The sequence below is a fragment of the Sturnira hondurensis genome, unplaced genomic scaffold, assembly GCF_014824575.4.
Source record: "Sturnira hondurensis isolate 20B ecotype Veracruz unplaced genomic scaffold, ASM1482457v3 Scaffold0013515, whole genome shotgun sequence".
Classification (NCBI taxonomy): Eukaryota; Metazoa; Chordata; class Mammalia; order Chiroptera; family Phyllostomidae; genus Sturnira; species Sturnira hondurensis.
This window is the reverse complement of record NW_028086146.1, coordinates 7,145,210-7,152,646: the sequence shown is the minus strand read 5'-3', so window position 1 is coordinate 7,152,646 and position 7,437 is coordinate 7,145,210. Positions and strand designations below refer to the sequence as shown.

Genomic DNA, 7,437 nt, shown 5'->3' with positions numbered 1-7,437 from the left:
GGACGTATAATACATGGGTGCTTCGATGGTTTTGGATAATTACAAGGACTGGCTTATGTAACCTTTTAAAAACATTGCATGGAATTCCCAGTCAGGGCACATGTCTGGGTTGCAGACCGGTTCCTTGCAGGCCAACTACCAGCAGGGGATGCACGAAAGGCAACCATACATTGATGTTTCTCTCCCTCTCTCCTTCCCCTCTAAATATAAATAAATAAATAAAGTCTTTAAAAACATTGCATGGAGATTATTTCTAATGCTGGAGGACCTCACACCTAACCCATACCCACAGCAGGACACGCACCACAGATTATGTGGGGAGTAGTGATGCAGGCAGGATGCCAGGCCAGGCCTGGACTGTATCCTGTGTCCATGGAACACTGGTGCTCATGCGACGGAACCTTTTCATTTGGCCTCATCCACGCCGTGCTATAACCAAGAAAGCTATCCAACCACAAGCTGAAGATGAATAATCCCTTCCCGTGTTTGTCCCAAGAATCCCTTTTAGAGGAAGATAAACTATACATTATTTGGTATTTTATAATGGTGTTGAAGTTGGGAAATTTTCTTGCAGAAAGGTTATGACTTAACTATCACTTTCATACGTATTTTGCCCCCACCAAACACAAAGTTTGCTGTTTGCTCCCTTGCACTCCCTCTGCCTCCATCCCCCCTGTTCTGTGCGTGGAGGAGGATGGGGCTGATCTCCAGATGGAATCACCCCAGTGTCTTTGGCTCTAGCTCCGAGATGAGCTCCAGTCAAGGGAATATGCCTACAGGAGCTGAAGGACAGAGGGAGCGAGAGGTCAGGGTCCTCCTTCCCCTACTCCCTTGCTGCTTTGTGCTGGTAGTAACTCTGTCTCTGAGTCCACCCCACACTTCCTCTCAGGAGGCCCCTCTTGATAGCTCTAGTTCACAGCAGGCTCCAGGACCACTGTTTTCTCCACTTGCCCCTTCAGGACTGACTAGGTGGGAACTGTTGCTAGTTGCTAAATGCCCCAACACCCCCTGTTGGTTTCCTTAATCCTTTCCATATCTGTATAAAGACCCCATTAATTAATTTTGTTCAAAATCCAAGCTGAAGACACCTTCTGTTTCTCATTGGGATCCTAACTGTGACATTAAAACATCACGCTCAGAGAGGTTTACACAAGAACACCCAGCTTATAATGTAGAGGAGCCAGCTGAACTCAGCCCAGGAAACCCTACACCCTCCTTGTGTCTTCTCTTGGAGAACTGAAAATGTCTTGGAATAATAATTCCCTCTTGTGTCCTTAGCTATTTCTTAGATATCTGAAAGTAACTGGACCTCACAGCATATACCATACTGAAGGCATTTATTAAAATTCATCCATTCATTCAACATTTAACACACATGTATTCAGTGCCTACTTGGGGATAGAATTTGGAATTCAAACAAGTAAGACATGGTTCCTGTACTTGTGGAAATATTCCATTCTAAGAGAGAGACCAAAGTAAATGAGGATGAATCCTTGAATTGAGTCTTGAGGAATAAATAAGGTAGATATTCATCACAGGCAGGAATCAGAGAAAGAATTATATGGACAGGGAATGATTCAACAGTGGTTGAAAAAAGATGGAGAAATAATCCAACCATTCAAGGCACTTCACATTTTTCACAGTGTGTAAAGTGCAAAAGAAAGGGGGAGAGAAAGGAGACAAGGGAAGCGGTTTGTTAGGGTGAGTTGAGAAGGGCAAGGGAGCATGGAAGGCCTGTGTCCCACACGTAGGAGTTCAGACTTGCATTTAAGGTACAAGTGCAGCCAGAATAGGGCTTTTCAACTGAGCACTGGCATGATTAGAGACAGTGATCAGATGTCACCCTGAAGGACTGATTAGAGAGAGCCCTGTCTAAGACTTGGAGATCAACATAAATTATAAGAATATTGCATTTATCTAGACTTGATAAGGCGGGATAAAGCTGGTAGTTGAGTGGGTAGAAAAAGAGAAAAAAACCCAAGATTGGCCAATGTATCAGTCAGGGTATAATCAGGGGGCAGACACCACACAGTAATTTGAATGGAAAACTTAAATATAAGGGGCTAGAGAGGCACCAGCTGCCACTTAGGGAGAAGGCCAAGGCCAAGGTCCCGGCTTGAGGGAGGCGCTGGCCCCTCAGCGTGTGCGTCTGGCAAAGCCAGTGTGAGACGAAAAGACAATCCTTCCCTGCCGCTGGGATAATGAAGAGTTTGGGCTGGACCTTCGAGCAGGGACTGAGATGTGAGGAGCCCGATGCAAAGCACAGACTGTGGCGCTGGAATCTATTCATAAGGGATTTAGTGATTTGGCCCGTGACCCTCCAGCACAATGTTCTGTGGGTCCACTTGGGGATGATAGGTTTCATTGGCAAGTCACAATTATGGGACCTAATGACAGCCCGTATCAAGGCAGTATATTTTTTTTGACAATTTACTTTCCTACAGAAAATTTTCCTACCCCTTTAAACCATCTAAGATTGCATTTACAAAAATTTACCATCCGAATATTAACAGTAATGGCATCATTTGTCTCAATATTCTAAGGTCGCGGTAGTCTCCTGCTTTGACTATTTCTAAAGTTCCTTTATCCATTCGTTCACTGCTGTGCGATCCAAATCCAGATGCCCCCTTAGTGTGAGAGATTGCACGGATCTATAAAACAGAGATAAATACAACAGAATATCTCAGGAATGGACTCAGAAGTGTGCCATAGATGCTATCTGGAAGTCAGAATAACCTGCATTACAGCTGGTATGAACTTCAAATGACTGTTCCTTTCTTTTTTGTTGTTTATTCTATTACAGTTGTCCCAATTTTTCCCCATTTGCTCTCTACTGTCCAGCCTACCTCACCGTCTCACAGTCCTTCCCCACACTGTTGTCCATGTCCATGGGTCTTTCATACACGTTCTTTGATTAATCCCTTCCCCTTTTTTCATCATTCACCCTCTCCTCACTTTCCTTTCGCAGCTGTCAGTCTGTTCCCTGTGTCCACGTCTTTGATTCTGTTTTGCTTGTTAGATTATGTTGTTCATTTGATTCCTTTTTAGGTGAGATGATATGGTATTTGTCTTTTACCAACTGGCTTATTTCACTTAGCAGAAGAGTCTCATCCATGCTGTCTCAAAAGGTAGGAATTCCTTCCCCTTTCTTTCTGCTGCATAGTATTCCATCGTGTAAATACACCACAGTTTTTTGATCCACTCATCTACTGATGGGCCCTTAGGGTGTTTCCAAAACTTGGCTACTATAAATAATGCTGCTATTAACATTGGGGTGCATAAGTTCTTCTGAGTTGGTGTTTTGGGATTCTTAGAGTTTATTCCCAGCCACGGAATCACTGGGTCAAAGGGAAGTTCCATTTTAATTTTGAGAACATTTTTGAGAAAATTTCATGCTGTTTTCCACAGTGGCTACACCAGTCTGCATTCCCACCCACAGTGGTACTCTAGGGTTCCCTTTGCTCCACGTCCTTGCCAGCACTTGTTGTTTGTTGATTCATTAACGATAGCTGTTCTGACAGGTGTGAGGTGATTTTGTGGTTTTAATTTGCATGTCTCTGATGGCTAGTAATATTGAGCATTTTTTTCATATGTCTATGGGCCATTTGTATGTCCCGTTTGGAGAAGTGTCTATTCAGGTCCTTTGCCCATTTTTTAACTGGGTGATTTGGTGTTGAGCCTTGTGAGTTATTTATATATTTTGGAGATTAGACCCTTGACAAATTGACAAAAATTAGACCCTTGTATCATTGACAAATTATTCTCCCATACAGTCAGTTCTGTTTTCATTTTGACAATGGTTTCTTTAGCCTTGCAGAAGCTTTTTAATTTGATGTAGTACCATTTGTTTATTTTCCCTTTATTTCTTTTGTTCCAGGAGATGTATCAGTAAAAATATTGCTATGTGGGATATCTGAAATTTTACTGCTTAAATTATCTGCTAGGACTTTTATGGTGTCATGACTTACAGTTAAGTCCTATCTATTTTGAGTTTATTCTTGTATATGGGGTAAGTTGGTGGTCTAGTTTCATTTTTTTTGCATGTACCAGTCTAGTTTTCCCAACACCATTTTTTATAAGAGGGGAATTGCTATCAAAATTTTAGTGTATTTTTTCCTTAGGTGAGGGGATTTTTTAAAACATATTTTATTGATTATGCTATTACAGTTGTCACATTTTTACCCCTTTATTCCCCTCCACCCTGCACACCTCTTCCCACTCGCATCACCCCCACTTAGTTCATGTCTGTGGGTCATACATGTAAGTTCTTTGGCATCTATATTTCCTATACTCTTCTTAACCTCCCCCTGTATATATTGTACCTACCATTTATGCTATTTATTCCCTGTACCTTTTTCCCAACACCATTTTTTGAAGAGCCTATTTTATTCCATTGTATGCTCATGCCCCCTTTATAAAATATTGAGCATAGAGACAAGGGTTTATTTCTGGACTTTCTATTATGTTCCATTGATCTATGTGTCTGTTCTCATGGTACCAGACTGTTTTGATTACTGTGGCCTTGTAGTATACTTTGATATCGGGTGTTGTAATCCCTTCAAATTTGTTCTTCTTTCTCAAGATTGTTATGGCTATTCAGCGTTTTTTTTTTTTTGGTTCCATATAAATTTCTGAAGTATTTGTTCTAGATCTGTGAAACATGCCATTGGTATTTTAATAGGAATTTCATTAAATCTATACATTGCTTAAGACAAATACCATATGATCTCACCTTTAACAGGAAGCTAAACAACAAAACAAACAAGCAAGCAAAATATAACCAAAGACACTGAAATAGAGAACAGGCAGTCAGTGACCAGAGGGGAGAGAATTTCAGGGGAAAAGGGGGAAGGATTTACAGGAACTGTAAATCCTTAATACTGTAGTATTAAGGACACATGGACAACAACTTAGGGGGGTGGAAATGGGAGGGAGGTGGGGAGCACTGGGGGGTGGCCTGGGATGGGAGTAGAAGACAGAAAACTGTACTTGAACAATAATTTTTAAAAAAGATTATAAAAAATGTATACATTGCTTTAGGTAGTGTAGACATTTTAATGATGTTAATTCTTACAATCCATGAACAGGGTATATATTTCCATTTATTTGTATCTTCATCAATTTCTTTCTTCAGTGTTCTATTGTTTTCCAACTAGAGTGTTTCTTTTTTACCTTTTTAGTTAAATATATCTGTAGGTACTTTATTTTTTGATATTTTTATTGTTATAATATATGAAATTTTTTCTTAGTTTCTCTTTCTGATTTCTCTTTCTGTTCATTGTTGGTGTACAAAAATGTCATCAATTTTGAATATTGACTTTATATCCCGGTACTTTCCCAAATTCACTTACTAAGTCAAGTAGTTTTTTTGTGGAGCCTATAGGGTTTTCTGGCCTGTCACCGGCAAATAATGACAGTTTTACTTCCTCCTTTGCAATTCAGATGCCTTTATTTCTTCTTGTCTGACACTGTGGCTAGGACTTCCAGCACTATGTTGAATAAGAGTGGTGAAAGCAGACACACTTGTTTTGTTCCTGACCTTAAGGGAAATGCTTTTTTTTCCCTATTAAGCATGATGTTGGCAGTAGGTTTCACATATAGTATTTATTATGTTGAGGAATGCTCCCTCTTTCCCACTTTGCTGAGAATTTTTAACATAAATAGGTACTAGATTTTATCAAATGCTTTTTCTGCATCTATTGATATGATCATGTGATTTTTATCTTTTATTTTCTTGTGAGGTATCACACTTATTGATTTATGAATATTATACCATCCTTGTATCCTTGAGATAAATCCCACTTGATTATGGTGTATTATCTGTTTAATGTGTTGTTGGAACCAGTTTGCTAGGATTTTGTTGAGGACTTCTGCATCTGTGTTGATTAGAGATATTGGCCTATAATTTTCTTTCTTTATGGTATCTTTACCTGGTTTCAGACCTAGGATAATACCAACCCTGTGAAAAGAGTTTGGGAATCTTCCCTCTTCTTGAATTTTTTGAAATAGTTTGAGAAGTATACAGTTAATTCTTCTTTGAATGTTTGGTAGAATTTGCCTGTGAAGCCATCTGATGCAGGATTTTGTTTGCAGGGAGGTTTTTGATTACTGCTTCAATTTTGCTAGTTGTTATAGTTTTTTCAGGTTTTCTACTTCTTCCTGATTCCGTTTTGGAAGGCTATCTGTTTCTAGAAATTTATCCATTCTGCCCAGGTTGTCTAATTTCTTAGCACATAGTTATTCGTAGTAATTACTTACAATCGTTTGTATTTCTATGGTACCAGTTGTTACTTCTTTTTCACTTCTGATTTATTTGGGTCCTGTCTTTTTTTTCTTGAGTCTGGTTAATGGTGTGTCAATTCTGTTTATCTTTTCAAAGAACCAGCTTCTGGATTCATTGATCCTTTGATTTTTTTTAAAAAATTCTATATCATTTAATTCTGCTCTGATCTTGATTATTTCCTTCCTTCTGCTTGCTCTGGACTTTGTTTGTTGTTGTTCTTCTAGTTCTTTTAGATGTAAGATTAGATTTTTTTATTTGAGATACTTCCATCTTCTTTAGGCCTCTGTTGCTGGTAACTTCCCTCTCAGGGCTGCCTTTGCTGTGTTTTTTAGGTTTTGGGTTGTTGTGTCTTCATATTCATTTGTTTCCAGATACTTTTAAATTTCTTCCTTAATGTCATTGTTAACCCATTCATGATTAATAATATGTTATTCAGCTCCATGTATTTGAATGTTTTCAAGTTGTTGTTTTTTTCGACATTGGTTTCTAGTTTTAAGCCATTGTGATCTGAGAAGATGCTTGATATGATTTAGATTTTTCTTGACTTTGTTAAGGCTTCTTTTGTGTACTATCCTATGGTCTATCTTTGAGAATTATCCATGTGCACTTGAGAAGAATGTGTGTTTTGATTCTTTGGAGTGAAGTGTTCTATAAATATTAATTAGCTCTATTTGATTTAGAGTGTCGTTTGGTTCTGCAATATTTTTCTTGATTTTTTTTTTGTTTGGAAGATCTTTTCATTGTTGACAATGGAGTGTTAAAATCACCTACACTGACTGTGTTGCTATCTTTTTCTTAAAGTCTTCCAATCTTTTCTTTATGTATTTAGGTACACCTATATTGGGTACATACATATTTACAGGAGTTACATCCTCTTGTTGGACTACTCCCTTAAGTATTATGTAGTGACCTTCTTTGTCTCTTGTTATGGCCTTTGTTTTGAAGCCTATTTTGTCTAATATAAGTATTGTTACCTTATCTTTTTTTTATGTCCATTTGCATGGAATATTTTTTCATCACTTCGCTTTCAGCCTATATAGATCTTTTGTTCTGAGGTGGGTCTCTTGTAGACAGTATATACATGGGTCATGTTTTCTTATCCATTTAGCTACCCTGTGTCTTTTAATTGGAGCATTTAATCCATTTTCATTTAA

The 7,437-nt window shown here is 38.5% G+C and overlaps 1 pseudogene; it reads left to right on the top strand.

Moving 5' to 3' along the window:
- Positions 1–694: 694 nt before the first annotated feature.
- Positions 695–2,735, top strand: LOC118997883 (ubiquitin-conjugating enzyme E2 D2-like; annotated as a pseudogene).
- Positions 2,736–7,437: the final 4,702 nt, after the last annotated feature.